The sequence below is a fragment of the Elaeis guineensis genome, chromosome 1, assembly GCF_000442705.2.
Source record: "Elaeis guineensis isolate ETL-2024a chromosome 1, EG11, whole genome shotgun sequence".
NCBI classification, from domain to species: Eukaryota; Viridiplantae; Streptophyta; class Magnoliopsida; order Arecales; family Arecaceae; genus Elaeis; species Elaeis guineensis.
The window spans coordinates 54,640,237-54,657,291 of record NC_025993.2 but is presented as its reverse complement, the minus strand read 5'-3'; positions in this window follow the sequence as shown (position 1 = coordinate 54,657,291).

The window sequence follows — 17,055 nt, the reverse complement described above, 5'->3', positions numbered from 1 at the left end:
GGGGCGTGCCACGTGGAATCTGCTGCGGGAAGTGGGGCGGTGTGTGCTGTCGCGTCTTGGCAGCGGATGGGAGAATCGTGCGGTATCCATTGCAGGAGGTGGAGCAGGGTCGCGACCGTTTATCGTGGCCTGTCAGGTAGTAATGGAGCCGCGTGGGATCCATCGTAGGGAGTGGAGCAGTGCTGCGATCGTTACTGCGGCCTGTCAGGGAGTGGTGGAGTTGCACGAAATCCGCCGCAGGAAGTGTAATAGAATCGTGGCCGTGATTGCGGCCTGGGAGTGCAGATCTGCCGGCTGAAGTTCGGCCATGGTCGGAGTCTGACCCCACGTAGGGGTCCGGGCGGAGTCCTCCTTGCGGTTGGGATAGTGGGTGGAGCCCGGCTCCCGTGGGAGTCCGGGCAGAGTCTTCCTGCAATCAAAGTTAAAGGCAAAGTTCGGCTCCCGTAGGAGTCCGGACGGGGCTTACCAGCAGTTGATGTCCGGCTCCCGTAGGAGTCCGGATGGGGCTTACCAGCAGTTGATGTTGAGGACGGAGCCCGGCTCCCGTAGGAGTCCGGGCGGAGTCAACTTGAGGTCGGAGTTGTCGGCGGAGTCTGGCTCCCGTAGGAGTCCGGACGAAGTCTGTCTTGCAGCCGTTGGAGTCGAGGACGAAGCCCAACTCCCGTAGGAGTCCGGGCAGAGTCTTCCTTTGAGGTCGGCATCGTGGGCGGAATCGTTGATTCTGTTGAGGACTTCGGCTGTGGGTATTTTATACCCAACACCAGTCCCCCTACTTCCGAGTATGAATTTCGAATGAAGGAAGTACAGAGAGATGGGTACAGCCGAAGCCATCCCCTCGAATCCCACGCACTGCTGCCCCCAGATATTTTGGGCATTAAACGTGCGCACATCAGAGCCCATTTTCCGGTGAAGGTGACCTGAAGAGTCTTTTCGGAACCCCCGTCAGAATGCGATCCCAAGCATCGTGCTACGAAAATTTATGCACTGTCAACCCTCGATAGTGGTGAGGGGGACATGCGGGACACATGGCACGCACCAGTTGGCCCAGGAACACCCGCCGCCATAACTGCGCTAGGATCTGTCGGCTATTTAAACCCCCTAATCTCCTTTCGTGGCTTCATCCTGTTGATAGGACGATACCTTTCTTGTCGTTTGACTTGTCTGATGTAGACGTCGTCAGGGGGTGCCCGATCGTCGATGTGTTAGCTCGCCTTTCTCGTCGTGCGTGGCCGCAAGCCCGAGCTTGGCCGTCTGGGCCCCATATTATTTTAGGGATGTCGTTGTCCTCCTAATCAGTGCCGAAAGTCTTCCTTGGCGTCGTGGATGGAACCCGGCTCCCGTAGGAGTCTGGGTGAAGTCTTCCCTAGCGTCATGGCTGGAACCCGGCTCCCGTAGGAGTCCGGATGAAGTCTTCCTTGTAGGAGGAACCCGGCTCCCGTAGGAGTCCGGGTGAAGTCTTCCTTGTGGGCGGAACCTGGCTCCCATAGGAGTCTGGGTGAAGTCTTCCTTGTGGGCAGAACCCAGCTCCCGTAGGAGTCCGGGTGAAGTCTTCCTTGTGGATGGAACCCGGCTCCCGTAAGAGTCCGGGTGAAGTCTTCCTTGTGGATGGAACCCGGCTCCCGTAGGAGTCTGGGTAAAGTCTTTCTTGTGGGCGGAATCCGACCCCCGTAGGAGTTCGGGTGAAGTCTTCCGTGTGGACGGAACCCGGCTCCCGTAGGAGTCCGGGTGAAGTCTTCCTTGTGGACGGAACCCGGCTCCCGAAGGAGTCCGGGTGAAGTCTTCCTTGTGGGTGGAACCCGGCTCCCGTAGGAGTCCGGGTGAAGTCTTCCTTGTGGACGGAACCCGGCTCCCGTAGGAGTCGGGGTGAAGTCTTCCTTGTGGACGGAACCCGGCTCCCGTAGGAGTCCGGGTGAAGCCTTCCTTGTGGGCGGAACCTGGCTCCCGTAGGAGTCTGGGTGAAGTCTTCCTTGTGGGCGGAACCCGGCTCCCGTAGGAGTCCGGGTGAAGTCTTCCTTATGGACGGAACCTGGCTCCCGTAGGAGTCCGGGTGAAGTCTTACTTGTGGGCGGAACCCGGCTCCCGTAGGAGTCCGGGTGAAGTCTTCCTTGTGGGCGGAACCCGGCTCCCGTAAAAGTCCGGGTGAAGTCTTCCTTGTGGACGGAACCCGGCTCCCGTAAGAGTCCGGGTGAAGTCTACCTTGTGGACGAAACTCGGCTCCCGTAGGAGTCCGGGTGAAGTCTTCCTTATGGGCAGAACCCGGCTCCCGTAGGAGTCCGGGTGAAATCTTCCTTGTGGGCGGAACCCGGCTCTCGTATGAGTCCGGGTGAAGTCTTCCTTGTGGGCGAAACCCGGCTCCCGTAGGAGTCCGGGTGAAGCCTTCCTTGTGGACGGAATCCGGCTCCCGTAGGAGTCCGGGTGAAGCCTTCCTTGTGGACGGAACCCGGCTCCCGTAGGAGTCCGAGTGAAGTCTTCCTTGTGGGCGGAACCCGGCTCCCGTAGGAGTCGGGGTGAAGTCTTCCTTGTGGACGGAACCCGGCTCCCGTAGGAGTCCGGATGAAGTCTTCCTTGTGGACAGAACCCGGCTCCCTTAGCAGTCCGGGTGAAGTCTTCCTTGTGGGCGGAACCCGGCTCCCATAGGAGTCCGGGTGAAGTCTTCCTTGTGGGCGGAACCCGGCTCCCGTAGGAGTCCGGGTGAAGTCTTCCTTGTGGGCGGATCCCGGCTCCCGTAGGAGTTCGGGTGAAGTCTTCCTTGTGGGCAGAACCCGACTCCCATAGGAGTCGGGGTGAAGTCTTCCTTGTGGATGGAACCCGGCTCCCGTAAGAGTCGGGGTGAAGTCTTCCTTGTGGACGGAACCCGGCTCCCGTAGGAGTCCGGGTGAAGTCTTCCTTGTGGGCGGAACCCAGCTCCTGTAGGAGTCTGGGTGAAGTCTTCCTTGTGGGCGGAACCCGGCTCCCATAGGAGTCCGGGTGAAGTCTTCCTTGCAGACGGAACCCGGCTCCCGTAGGAGTCCGGGTGAAGTCTTCCTTGTGGATGGAACCCGACTCCCGTAGGAGTCCGGGTGAAGTCTTCCTTGTGGGCGGAACCCAGCTCCCGTAGGAGTCCGAGTGAAGTCGTCCTTGTAGACGAACCCGACTCCCGTAGGAGTCCGGGTGAAGTCTTCCTTGTGGATGGAACCCAGTTCCCATAGGAGTCCGGGTGAAGTCTTCCTTGAGGGCGGAACCCGGCTCCCGTAGGAGTCCAGGTGAAGTCTTCCTTGTGGGCGGAACCTGGCTCCCGTAGGAGTCCGGGTGAAGTCTTCCTTGTGGACGGAACCCGGCTCCCGTAGGAGTCCGGGTGAAGCCTTCCTTGTGGACAGAATCTGGCTCCCGTAGGAGTCGGGGTGAAGTCTTCCTTGTGGACGGAACCCGGCTCCCGTAGGAGTCCGGGTGAAGTCTTCCTTGTGGGTGGAACACGGCTCCCGTAGGAGTCCGGGTGAAGTCTTCCTTGTGGGCGGAACCCGGCTCCCGTAGGAGTCCGGGTGAAGTCTTCCTTGTAGACGGAACCCGGCTCCCGTAGGAGTCCGGGTGAAGTCTTCCTTGTTGATGGAACTCGGCTCCCGTAGGAGTCCGGGTGAAGTCTTCCTTGTGGACGGAACCCGGCTCCCGTAGGAGTCCGGGTGAAGTCTTCCTTGTGGACGGAACCCGGCTCCCGCAGGAGTCCGGGTGAAGTCTTCCTTGTGGGCGGAACCCGGCTCCCGTAGGAGTCCGGGTGAAGTCTTCTTTGTGGGCGAAACCCGGCTCCCGTAGGAGTCTGGGTGAAGTCTTCCGTGTGGATGGAACCCGACTTTCGTAGGAGTCCGGGTGAAGCCATCCTTGTGGATGGAACCCGGCTCCCGTAGGAGTCCGAGTGAAGCCTTCCTTGTGGGCGGAACCCGGCTCCCGTAGGAGTCGGGGTGAAGTCTTCCTTGTGGACGGAACCCGGCTCCCGTAGGAGACCGGGTGAAGTCTTCCTTGTGGAAGGAACCCGGCTCCCGTAGGAGTCCGGGTGAAGTCTTCCTTGTGGATGGAACCCGGCTCCCATAGGAGTCCGGGTGAAGTCTTCCTTGTGGGCGAAACCCGGCTCCCGTAGGAGTCCGGGTGAAGTCTGCCTTGTGGGCGGAACCCAGCTCCCGTAAGAGTCCGGGTGAAGCCTTCCTTGTGGACGGAACCCAGCTCCCGTAGGAGTCGGGGTGAAGGCTTCCTTGTGGACGGAACCCGGCTCCCGTAGGAGTCGGGGTGAAGTCTTCCTTGTGGGTGGAACCCGGCTCCCGTAGGAGTCCGGGTGAAGTCTTCCTTGTGGGCGGAACCCGGCTCCCGTAGGAGTCCGGGTGAAGTCTTCCTTGTGGGCGAAACCCGGCTCCCGTAGGAGTCCGGGTGAAGTCTTCCTTGTAGACGGAACCCGGCTCCCGTAGGAGTCCGGGTGAAGTCTTCCTTGTGGACGGAACCCGACTCCCGTAGGAGTCCGGGTGAAGACTTCCTTGTGGGCGGAACCCGACTCCAGTAGGAGTCCGGGTGAAGTCTTCCTTGTAGACGGAACCCGGCTCCCGTAGGAGTCCGGGTGAAGTCTTCCTTGTGGACGGAACCCGGTTCCCGCAGGAGTCCGGGTGAAGTCTTCCTTGTGGGCGGAACCCGGCGCCCGTAGGAGTCCGGGTGAAGTCTTCCTTGTGGGCGGAACCCGGCTCCTGTAGGAGTCCGGGTGAAGTCTTCCTTGTGGATGGAACCCGGCTCCCGTAGGAGTCCGGGTGAAGTCTTCCTTGTGGATGGAACCCGGCTCCCGTAGGAGTCCGGGTGAAGTCTTCCTTGTGGATGGAACCCGGCTCCCGTAGGAGTCGGGGTGAAGTCTTCCTTGTGGGCGGAACCCGTCTCCCGTAGGAGTCCGGGTGAAGTCTTCCTTGTGGGCGGAACCCGGCTCCCGTAGGAGTCCGGGTGAAGTCTTCCTTGTGGGCGGAACCCGGCTCCCGTAGGAGTCCGGGTGAAGTCTTCCTTGTGGATGGAACCCTGCTCCCGTAGGAGTCCGGGTGAAGTCTTCCTTGTGGACGGAAATCGGCTCCCGTAGGAGTCGGGGTGAAGTCTTCCTTGTGGGCGAAACCCGGCTACCGTAGGAGTCCGGGTGAAATCTTCCTTGTGGGCGGAACCTGGCTCCCGTAGGAGTCCGGGTGAAGTCTTCCTTGTGGGCGGAACCCGGCTCCCGTAGGAGTCCGGGTGAAGTCTTCCTTGTCGACGGAACCCAGCTCCCGTAGTAGTCCGGGTGAAGTCTTCCTTGTAGACGGAACCCGGCTCCCGTAGGAGTCCGGGTGAAGTCTTCCTTGTGGACGGAACCCGGCTCCCGTAGGAGTCCGGGTTAAGTCTTCCTTGTGGGCGGAACCCGGCTCTCGTAGGAGTCCGGGTGAAATCTTCCTTGTGGACGGAACCCGGCTCCCGTAGGAGTCCGGGTGAAGTCTTCCTCGTGGACGGAACCCGGCTCCCGTAGGAGTCCGGGTGAAGTCCTCCTTGTGGACGGAACCCGGCTCCCGTAGGAGTCCGGGTGAAGTCTTCCTTGTGGACAGAACCCAGCTCCCGTAGGAGTCGGGGTGAAGTCTTCCTTGTGGGCGGAACCTGGCTCCCGTAGGAGTCCGGGTGAAGTCTTCCTTGTGGGCGGAATCCGGCTCCCGTAGGAGTCCGGGTGTAGTCTTCCTTGTGGGCGGAACCCGGCTCCCGTAGGAGTCCGGGTGAAGACTTCCTTGTAGACGAAACCCGGTTCCCGTAGGAGTCCGGGTGAAGTCTTCCTTGTGGATGAAACCCGGCTCCCGTAGGAGTTCGGGTGAAGTCTTCCTTGTGGACGGAACCCGACTCCCGTAGGAGTCCGGGTGAAGTCTTCCTTATGGGCGGAACCCGGCTCCCGTAGGAGTCTGGGTGAAGTCTTCCTTGTGGACGGAACCCGGCTCCCGTAGGAGTCCGGGTGAAGTCTTCCGTGTGGGCGGAACCCGGCTCCCGTAGGAGTCCGGGTGAAGTCTTCCTTGTAGACGGAATCCGGCTCCCGTAGGAGTCCGGGTGAAGTCTTCCTTGTGGATGGAACCCGGCTCCCGTAGGAGTCCGGGTGAAGTGTTCCTTGTGGGTGGAACCCAGCTCCCGTAGGAGTCCGGGTGAAGTCTTCCTTGTAGACGGAACCCGGCTCCCGTAGGAGTCCGGGTGAAGTCTTCCTTGTGGGCGGAACCCGGCTCCCATAGGAGTCCGGGTGAAGTCTTCCTTGTAGACGGAACCCGGCTCCCGTAGGAGTCCGGGTGAAGTCTTCCTTGTGGACGGAACCCGGCTCCCGTAGGAGTCCGGGTGAAGTCTTCCTTGTGGGCGGAACCCGGCTCCCGTAGGAGTCCGGATGAAGTCTTCCTTGTGGGCGGAACCCGGCTCCCGTAGGAGTCCGGGTGAAGTTTTTCTTGTAGACGGAACCCGGCTCCCGTAGGAGTCCGGGTGAAGTCTTCCTTGTGGACGCAACCTGGCTCCAGTAGGAGTCCGGGTGAAGTCTTCCTTGTAGACGGAACCCGGCTCCCGTAGGAGTCCGGGTGAAGTCTTCCTTGTGGATGGAACCCGGCTCCCGTAGGAGTCCGGGTGAAGTCTTCCCTGTGGGCGGAACCCGGTTCCCGTAGGAGTCCGGGTGAAGTCTTCCTTGTGGACGGAACCCGGCTCCCGTAGGAGTCCGGGTGAAGTCTTCCTTGTGGACGGAACCCGGCTCCCGTAGGAGTCCGGGTGAAGTCTTCCTTGTGGATGGAACCAGGCTCCCATAGGAGTCGGGGAGAAGTCTTCCTTGTGGGTAGAACCCGGCTCCCGTAGGAGTCCGGGTGAAGTCTTCCTTGTAGACGGAACCTGGCTCTCGTAGGAGTCCGGGTGAAGTCTTCCTTGTAGACGGAACCCGGCTCCCGTAGGAGTCCAGGTGTAGTCTTCCTTGTGGATGGAACCCAGCTCCCGTAGGAGTCCGGGTGAAGTCTTCCTTGTGGGCGGAACCCGGCTCCCGTAGGAGTCCGGGTGAAGTCTTCCTTGTGGGCGGAACCCGGCTCCCGTAGGAGTCCGGGTGAAGTCTTCCTTGTGGACGGAACCCGGCTCCCGTAGGAGTCCGGGTGAAGTCTTCCTTGTGGACGGAACCCGGCTCCCGTAGGAGTCCGGGTGAAGTCTTCCTTGTGGGCGGAACCCGGCTCCCGTAGGAGTCCGGGTGAAGTCTTCCTTGTAGACGGAACCCGGCTCCCGTAGGAGTCCGGGTGAAGTCATCCTTGTGGGCGGAACCCGGCTCCCGTAGGAGTCCGGGTGAAGTCTTCCTCGTGGGTGGAACCCGGCTCCCGTAGGAGTCCGGATGAAGTCTTCTTTGTAGATGGAACCCGGCTCCCGTAGGAGTCCGGGTGAAGTCTTCCTTGTGGATGGAACCCGGCTCCCGTAGGAGTCTGGGTGAAGTCTTCCTTGTGGGCGGAACCCGGCTCCCGTAGGAGTCCGGGTGAAGTCTTCCTTGTAGACGGAATCCGGCTCCCGTAGGAGTCCGGGTAAAGTCTTCCTTGTAAATGGAACCCGGCTCCTGTAGGAGTCCAGGTGAAGTCTTCCTCGTGGGTGGAACCCGGCTCCCGTAGGAGTCCGGGTGAAGTCTTCCTTGTGGGTGGAACCCGGCTCCCGTAGGAGTCCGGGTGAAGTTTTCCTTGTGGGCGGAACCCGACTCCCGTAGGAGTCTGGGTGAAGTCTTCCTTGTGGACGGAACCTGGCTCCCGTAGGTGTCCGGGTGAAGTCTTCCTTGTGGATGGAATTCGGCTCCCGTAGGAGTCCGGGTGATGTCTTCCTTGTGTGCGGAACCCGACTCCCGTAGGAGTCCGGGTGAAGTCTTCCTTGTGGACGGAACCCGGCTCCCGTAGTAGTCCGGGTGAAGTCTTCCTCGTGGACGGAACCCGACTCCCGTAGGAGTCCGGGTGAAGTCTTCCTCGTGGACGGAACCCAGCTCCCGTAGGAGTCCGGGTGAAGTCTTCCTTGTAGACAGAACCTGGCTCCCGTAGGAGTCCGGGTGAAGTCTTCCTTGTGGGCGGAACCCGACTCCCGTAGGAGTCCGGGTGAAGTCTTCCTTGTGGACGGAACCCGGCTCCCGTAGGAGTCCGGGTGAAGTCTTCCTTGTGGACGGAACCCGGCTCCCGTAGGAGGCCGGGTGAAGTCTTCCTTGTGGACGGAACCCGGCTCCTGTAGGAGTCCGGGTGAAGTCTTCCTTGTGGACGGAACCCGGGTCCCGTAGGAGTCGGGGTGAAGTCTTCCTTGTGGACGGAACCTGGCTCCCGTAGGAGTCTGGGTGAAGTCTTCCTTGTGGGCGAAACCCGGCTCCCGTAGGAGTCCGGGTGAAGTCTTCCTTGTGGGTGGAACCCGGCTCCCGTAGGAGTCCGGGTGAAGTCTTCCTTATGGGCGGAACCCGGCTCCCATAGGAGTCTGGGTGAAGTCTTCCTTGTGGACGGAACCCGGCTCCCGTAGGAGTCCGGATGAAGTCTTCCTTGTGGATGGAACCCGGCTCCCGTAGGAGTCCGAGTGAAGTCTTTCTTGTGGGCGGAACCCGACTCCCGTAGGAGTCCGGGTGAAGTCTTCCTTGTAGACGGAACCCGGCTCCCGTAGGAGTCCGGGTGAAGTCTTCCTTGTGGGCGGAACCCGGCTCCCGTAGGAGTCTGGGTGAAGTCTTCCTTGTAGACGAAACCCGGCTCCCGTAGGAGTCCGGGTGAAGTCTTCCTTGTGGACGGAACCCGGCTCCCATAGGAGTCCGGGTGAAGTCTTCCTTGTGGGCGGAACCCGGCTCCCGTAGGAGTCCGGGTGAAGTCTTCCTTGTGGACGGAACCCAGCTCCCGTAGGAGTCCGGGTGAAGTCTTCCTTGTGGACGGAACCCGGCTCCCGTAGGAGTCCGGGTGAAGTCTTCCTTGTGGACGGATCCCGGCTCCCGTAGGAGTCCGGGTGAAGTCTTCCTTGTGGACGGAACCCGGCTCCCGTTGGAGTCGGGGTGAAGTCTTTTTTGTGGATGGAACCCGGCTCCCGTAGGAGTCCGGGTGAAGTCTTCCTTGTGGGCAGAACCCGGCTCCCGTAGGAGTCTGGGTGAAGTCTTCCTTGTTGGTGGAACCCGGCTCCCGTAGGAGTCTGGGTGAAGTCTTCCTTGTAGATGGAATCCGACTCCCGTAGGAGTCCGGGTGAAGTCTTCCTTGTAGACGGAACCCGGCTCCCGTAGGAGTCTGGGTGAAGTCTTCCTTGTGGACGGAACCCGGCTCCCATAGGAGTCCGGGTGAAGTCTTCCTTGTGGGCGGAACCCGGCTCCCGTAGGAGTCCGGGTGAAGTCTTCCTTGTGGGCGGAACCCGGCTCCCGTAGGAGTCCGGGTGATGTCTTCCTTTTTGTTCGAGCCAGTGTGAGGTTCTCCTCCCATTTTTGGCTTGGCTGTGGGGGTGCGTTTGGGCGCTGTAAGGCCTCTCCCCCCATCCGGTCTAAAAGAACCGGGCCTTCGACTTTGCTCATGTCAGGACGAGGTTCTCCTCCTGTTCCTGACATGACTATGGGGGCACATTAGGGAGTTGTAAGGCCTCTCCCCCCATCCGGTCTAAAAGAACCGGGCCTTCGACTTTGCTCATGTCAGGACGAGGTTCTCCTCCTGTTCCTGACATGGCTGTGGGGGCACATTAGGGCGTTGTAAGGCCTCTCCCCCCATCCGGTCTAAAAGAATCGGGCCTTTGACTTTGCTCATGTCAGGACGAGGTTCTCCTCCTGTTCCTGACATTGCTGTGGGGGCACATTAGGGCATTGTAAGGCCTCTCCCCCCATCCTATCTAAAAGAACCGGGCCTTTGACTTTGCTCATGTCAGGACGAGGTTCTCCTCCTGTTCCTGACACGGCTGTGGGGGCACATTAGGGCGTTGTAAGGCCTCTCCCCCCATCCGGTCTAAAAGAATCGGGCCTTTGACTTTGCTCGTGTCAGGACGAGGTTCTCCTCCTATTCCTGACACGGCTGTGGGGGCACATTAGGGCGTTGTAAGGCCTCTCCCCCCATCCGGTCTAAAAGAACCGGGCCTTTGACTTTGCTCATGTCAGGACGAGGTTCTCCTCCTGTTCCTGACATGGCTATGTTTTAAGCGTTCGGTGGGGTCGTATAGGTTTTTCGAGCTCCTTGGTCGCGGGTGGCCCGCTCCTCCTTGAGGCCCTCTGGTGATGGAGTCGATGGTCCCGATGGGAGGCCGGTCCCCGGGTTGCTCCTCCCTTCTCGGTGGTTCAGGCTGTGGAAGGGCTCTTGGCCGGTCTCCCCTACCCTCAGGCCTGCGGCGGATGAATCTGTCAAGTCGACCTCGCCGAATGAGCTCCTCGATCTCGTCCTGGAGCTGGATGCATTCCTCTGTGTCATGACCGTGGTCACGGTGGTAAAGGCAAAACTTGTTGGGGTTGCGCTTCCCGGGGTGTGTGCGCATCCTCTCCGGCCTAGGGAGTTGCTCCCTGACCTCCATTAATACCTGGGCCTTCGAGGCATTGAGGGGGGCGTAGTTGCGGAATCTTCCTGGTGGGGAACCCCGCCGAACCCTGCGGTCCGGGCTTCTCTGCCTGCGTGCCCGGGGTGGAGTATGGGCGCGCTTATGCCCAGGAGGGAATCGAGAATGCGGCCGGACTTCCTTTGGCCTTTTCTCAACTGCGGGCTTACTCGAATCTCCCGCTTGCCGCTCCCTTGCTGTCTCTTCATCCTTCATTTTGAAGGCTTCTTCCGCTCGGGCGTATCCCTCAGCCCGGGCCAGCAAATCGGCAAAATCTCTGGGATACTTCTTCTCCAGGGAGAACAAAAGATCATTCTTCTGAAGGCCGCCTTTCAGGACGGTCATGGCCACTGATTGGTCCAAGTTTCGGACCTCCAGCGCCGCGATGTTGAAGCGGTTGATGTAGGCCCGTATGGACTCCCCTTCCCTCTGCTTGATGTTGATGAGGGACTCCGAACCCTTCCGGGGGCGCCGGCTGCTGACAAAATGGGCCACAAATTGGTGGCTCATTTGATCGAAGGAGAAGATGGTATCCAGTTTCAAAGCCGAATACCAGTTCCTCGCTGCTCCCTTCAAAGTAGACGGGAAAGCCCGGCATAAGATGGCGTCAGGAGCACCGTGAAGCAGCATCATCGTCCGGAAGGCCTCCAGATGATCAACCGGGTCTGAAGTCCCATCGTAGCTTTCGAACTGGGGAAGCTTGAAGTTTGGCGGGATCGGTTCCTGCATGATCGTTTGGGAGAAGGGAGGGTCAGTACAAATGTCCTCACCATAAGCGGGGGGCGCATGGCGGAGTTCTTCAATCCGCCGGTTCATCTCCTGGAGCCTCCGATCCAGGAAATCCTCTCGACTTCGAGTCTCGAGGGTCCTCTGGCAGAACGGGGGCAGGGATCTTCCAGGGGTGGAGTCGTGGTCCGATTGAGGGCTCTCTACCCTCAGGTTTGTTTTCCCAGGAAGGACGGGGTGGCTGGCCTAGGTGGCCCGCCCCACCGTCGGGTTCTGGCATTCCGGAGATGCTCTTTCCGGGTGCGCTGATGCCTGCGGCTGCTGCTGCTGCATTGCTTGCACAGCTTTGACGAGGCCTCTGACCTGCTGTGCCAGCAAGTCAAACTGCTCCACGCCGACCGCCGCCGCTGGAGGAGGAGGAGGAGGAGGTTGAGAAATAGGAGGGGAGGCTGGAGCCTGAGACCTGGCCACGGAGGCCGTGGACCGTCGCGTGGATGCCTTGCGTGGAGGCATCGAGTGTGGACCCAGTGGGGGAAAATAAGGAGGGGGTGTCGGAGGAGATGATCGGAGGCGGCTCCGTTGAACGCTCCTTTAAGAACAAGGGTACTGCGAAGGTTCGCCCCCCTCCTTCTAGCGCCAATCCTGTTGGTGCAAAAATTTGCTTGCGCCGGAAAAGCTGGAGTCGGGGAAGTCGCGGTCGCCACCGGGACCTGCAAGGGAAGTCTAAACCGGAGGTGGGGTTGCTCCGGCAAGACCCTCCGACGCTCAAGTCAGTTCTCTGCCTCAACAAGAATGGAGCGCTTGAACGAAGAATTTAGCAGAGTTTTGAGATAAGAAATGAGCTTATAGAATAATGTATCTGGGTCCCCCTTTTTATAGGCGGAGGAGATAACGGATTGATGGCGACGTTTGTAACCGCCTGGTAGTGGGCTGCCCAGGGTCAGGCGGAATTTGCTGCGAAGAGTAGTGGAGTAGACCCGTGGCCATCACTGGGGCGTGCCATGTGGAATCTACCGTGGGAAGTGGGGTGGCGTGTGCTGTCGCGTCTTGGCAGCGGATGGGAGAATCGTGCGGTATCCGTTGCAGGAGGTGGAGCAGGGTCGCGACCGTTTATCGTGGCCTGTCAGGTAGTAATGGAGCCGCATGGGATCCATCGTAGGGAGTGGAGCAGTGCTGCGATCGTTACTGCAGCCTGTCAGGGAGTGGTGGAGCTGCGCGGAATCCGCCGCAGGAAGTGTAGCAGAATCGTGGCCGTGATTGCGGCCTGGGAGTGCAGATCTGCCGGCTGAAGTTCGGCCGTGGTCGGAGTCTGACCCCACGTAGGGGTCCGGGCGGAGTCCTCCTTGCGGTTGGGGTAGTGGGTGGAGCCCGGCTCCCGTGGGAGTCTGGGCGGAGTCTTCCTGCAATCAAAGTTAAAGGCAAAGTCCGGCTCCCGTAGGAGTCCGGACGGGGCTTACCAGCAGTTGATGTCCGGCTCCCGTAGGAGTCCGGACGAGGCTTACCAGCAGTTGATGTTGAGGACGGAGCCCGGCTCCCGTAGGAGTCCGGGCGGAGTCAACTTGAGGTCGGAGTTGTCGGCAGAGTCCGGCTCCCGTAGGAGTCCGAACGAAGTCTGTCTTGCAGTCGTTGGAGTCGAGGACGAAGCCCGGCTCCCGTAGGAGTCCGGGCGGAGTCTTCCTTTGAGGTCGGCATCATGGGCGGAATCGTTGATTCTGTTGAGGACTTCGGCTGTGGGTATTTTATACCCAACAAAGCCCTTGAATGATTCTCAATCGTTGATTAGCCACATGATCAGTCAGAAACTTCTTTTGAGTATAACCCCATATGTTTGAATCTAAGCCGGTAGCACAGGAATAACTTTCTAAATCAATCGATGTAAACATCTAGCAATGATGATCCGATGTCTGGATAGGTCGAATGATGGAGAAGCAACATTTAAGAACCTATTGGCATATGGTTACCGTATAATTCATCTCTTTGATGCTAATGCTCAAGGATGACCTAAGATTTAACTGTCAATTCTAGATAAGTCATCCATATTATATTTCAATCTTTTTCAAATCCATCACATGGATTATCCGAGCCCAAATTTTGCTAAATTGAAATATACTAATGCATATCTCCTACTAATTCGGAGGGATCAATCCCATCTTGACTCACGCATCGACTTGACAAGTACTTGACTATACCTGAAGATCTTCTATCACTGAATTAAAAATTCAGTTAGTCTGACACCAAATTACAGTGAGTTGCTTGTAAGTCACCATGGTGATCTCAGATCGGAGGGATACTTATATCCATACCCTTCGCGAGCTACCCTTGACAGCAGAGCACTCTGCAATTGATCACATTCAGTGATGATGTACTCCTACATCTCACCTGTATGTCATACCAGTGTCTTCACACCATTTGATTATGAGGACAACCAACGCATATGGCATACAATGACCTACACTTGATATCGCTATCATCCTAGTAATAGCATATCTTTTGGTCACGAATCAGTTTAAGGACTATGCGATAAATCCTCCTTTATTGATCAAAGTAGTCCTAAGGACTTCATCACAATATAGGAGTTCGTTAGAAGATGTATCCTTATGATGAAAAATATTAAATAACTTTTATTATTTATCAATTCATATACATTTATAATCAGTACAATCATCAAACGATTAGATTTAGGACACAATTCCCAACAGGATCAACCAATGTCCACATATTGTTGATCTTCATGGACTCCATTTCGGATTTTATGGCTTTAAGCCATTTCTCAGAGTCAGACCTCTGTATTGCATCCATATAGGTGATTGGATCCTCATTGTTCTCATCGAGCTCAACAGGATCTCCATCCCAGATCAAGAAACCTAGATATCTGTCCGACTGACGCAGTACTCTAGCAGATCACCTTAAGGATGTTTGTATATTGGGCTTCGAATTTGATCTTATCAAATCCGATTCAGATTCAATTACTGGTGTCGATTCTTCTATCTGTCAAACTTTATCAAGCTCGACTTTAGAGGCACTTATTCCTTCACTAAGAAACTTTTTTTTCAAAAAATATACCTTACTGCTGACAAATACCTTTTGTTCAGCAGGGAGATAAAAATAATATCCCCTCTTTTCTTAGGGTACTCGACAAAATTGTACTTATCGGACCTAGATCCGAGCTTGTAGATTTTTAATCGTTTGACATAAGCCAGACACCCCCAGACCTTAAGGTAAGTGAGGTTCAGCCTACGCTCTGACCATATCTCATAGATCGAACTATGTCCAACAAGGTTCGATTCCTTCTTTCTGAGACACCATTATGCTGTGATGTCCGTGGAGGAGTCCATTGTGAGAGAATCCCATTCTCTCCAAGATATGACAGAAATTCACTGAAAAGGTATTCACCCCCTCGATCAGATCAAAGAGTCTTAATATCTTTTTCAGTTTGTTTCTCTACTTCATTACGAAATTGTTTAAATATTTCAAATGATTCGAACTTGTATTTCATTAAGTAGACATATCCATACCTAGATAGGTCGTCTATAAACATAGTGAAATAGCTATACCCTCCTTTGGCACTAATGTTCATAGGTCAACAAATATCACTATGTATTAGATCTAGAACTTCACTAGCTCGTTCATCTTTTTCAGTAAAAAGTGACTTAGTCATCTTTTCAAGAAGACAAGACGCACAGATCAGTAACAATTCATAATCATTGATATTGAGGATACCCTTTTGTAATTACCTATTTATTCTGCTTTTATTAATATGACCGAGCCTGCAATGTCAAAGGTAGGTATCTGTGACATTATCTAACTTTGAACGTTTATTTGGAGTGTACATTACACTCATAGGCTGTGACAATACATAGATATTATTTTTTAATTATCCTCGCATTATTGTAACATCATTCATAATGATATCACAATAATCATTCTTTATTGATAAACTATAACCATCTTTGGCCAAAAGATCAATAGAGATTATATTCATCAAGAAAGATGGACAATAGTGACAATCACTTAAAATGACACTATTAGACTTAAAAACAAGCTCGACAACTCCTAAAGCCTAGATTGAAACTTGACTTCCATCTTCCACATTTAGGAATCTCTCATCATTCTTGAATTTTCTACTAACTTGAAGTCTTTGCAACGAATTGCATATGTGAACTGAAATTCTGATATCCAATACCTAGATAATAGTGTCACATATAGAGAAATTATAAGATGTTATCATATAAGCACCTTGATCAGTAACTAATTGCTCATTTCTCTTTAGCCTATTTGGATCATAGTCTGCTTGACTCGATTCAACCCTAAACTTTTTAGCTAGATTGGGCTCAAGACCAATATTCAACTTTTGATACTGGCTATCGAAGTTGGATCCAATAAGCTCATTACTGTCAAACAGTGAGTGGAGCGATAAATTACTAGCCATTTCTGAAAAGAAAGAAAAACACAGACCTAATTAGTATATGAATTAATCAAGCCTAAAGATATGGACTTTAATCTAAAGGTTCTCCCACTATTTTATACGAATTGGTAGCCTCTACCTCTAATTCAAAGAATTACCTTAATTTTTTAATGGATATTAGAATCCACACAGACTGCATACAGGCCCTAGTATGGCTCGACCAACCCATATGTATCTACGGGTAGGTTCTCAATCAATTATTTCTCTAAACAATTTTTAGTAATTAGTTTTGCTCCAGATTTTGTTTCAGTAGGTGATGGGCCTCCATTGAAAATCTTGGTTAGGTCCAACCATTAACATGAACCTACTCAGTGATTCTAACTAATGAATAATCAGACTCGAGTATGGCTTAACCAACCCAAGCATTCATCAGATAGTACAACAAAGTCATCATATGATGAATAATAATTTCATCATTCAGAGAAACATCAGATGAATGGTGCCTACAATGTCAATCAGAAATAATGGACCTATTACCATTCATCTTAATGGGAGGCTATGATCTAGTTATCACCATAACTAGCTCATTTTATGAACCTAATAATTTAGAGAATCTGGTTAACATAATTTAATAGAATTAAATATATAGACCAATTAATCTCAATCCTCCCACTGACTTCACCAAGTCAGATCAGGGTGGACTAGAAATAAGTCGGTCCAACTGACAAGTCATCAATCCTTCCATTGACTTCATTAAGTCATATCGAGGATAAAGACAAGTCAAACTAGGGGCACCTAAATTAGTCAAACTGATTTTCTAGTAAGCATGAGTCAACCCTAATCATTAAGCGATCTGATCAAAACTTGATTCACCATATTGGCCAGATAAGTAAAATCAGTGGGAGGGATATGCCATTAACTCGTCATAGATTCAATCTATGTGAGTAGCTCTCAATTAAAAACCACTGGTCAAGACTGCCAAACTTACCTTAGACATCAACTGGTTAATCAGTTTCAATTGGATCTACTTATGGATTTGGGTTCGATCATTGACCTCAAGATCAAAATCTATTTAGGTCTAATCAAAGATATAGACTCGACCAACTACAACTATTGTATTGGCTCTAGAGAAATTTTGATTTAATCTAAATTTTTTTTTAGTCTATTTGATCTTTGATTCTAATCCTAGGTCTAATCCAATTAGGAGGACCTGATCAAGCTAACCCATAAATCTATCACCCACATTTTATACGAATGACATTAGATGTTTAATTCATAATTTTAGATCTAATAGATTCAACTTAATTCTTAAATAAGTTTGATGCTATGGGTAGGAGTTTGATATTTGAAAATAATTTTAAATTTTATAAAATATTTTTATAATTAATTTTATGCACAATCATTTAGATCTGAAACTTGAATCGGCTCAT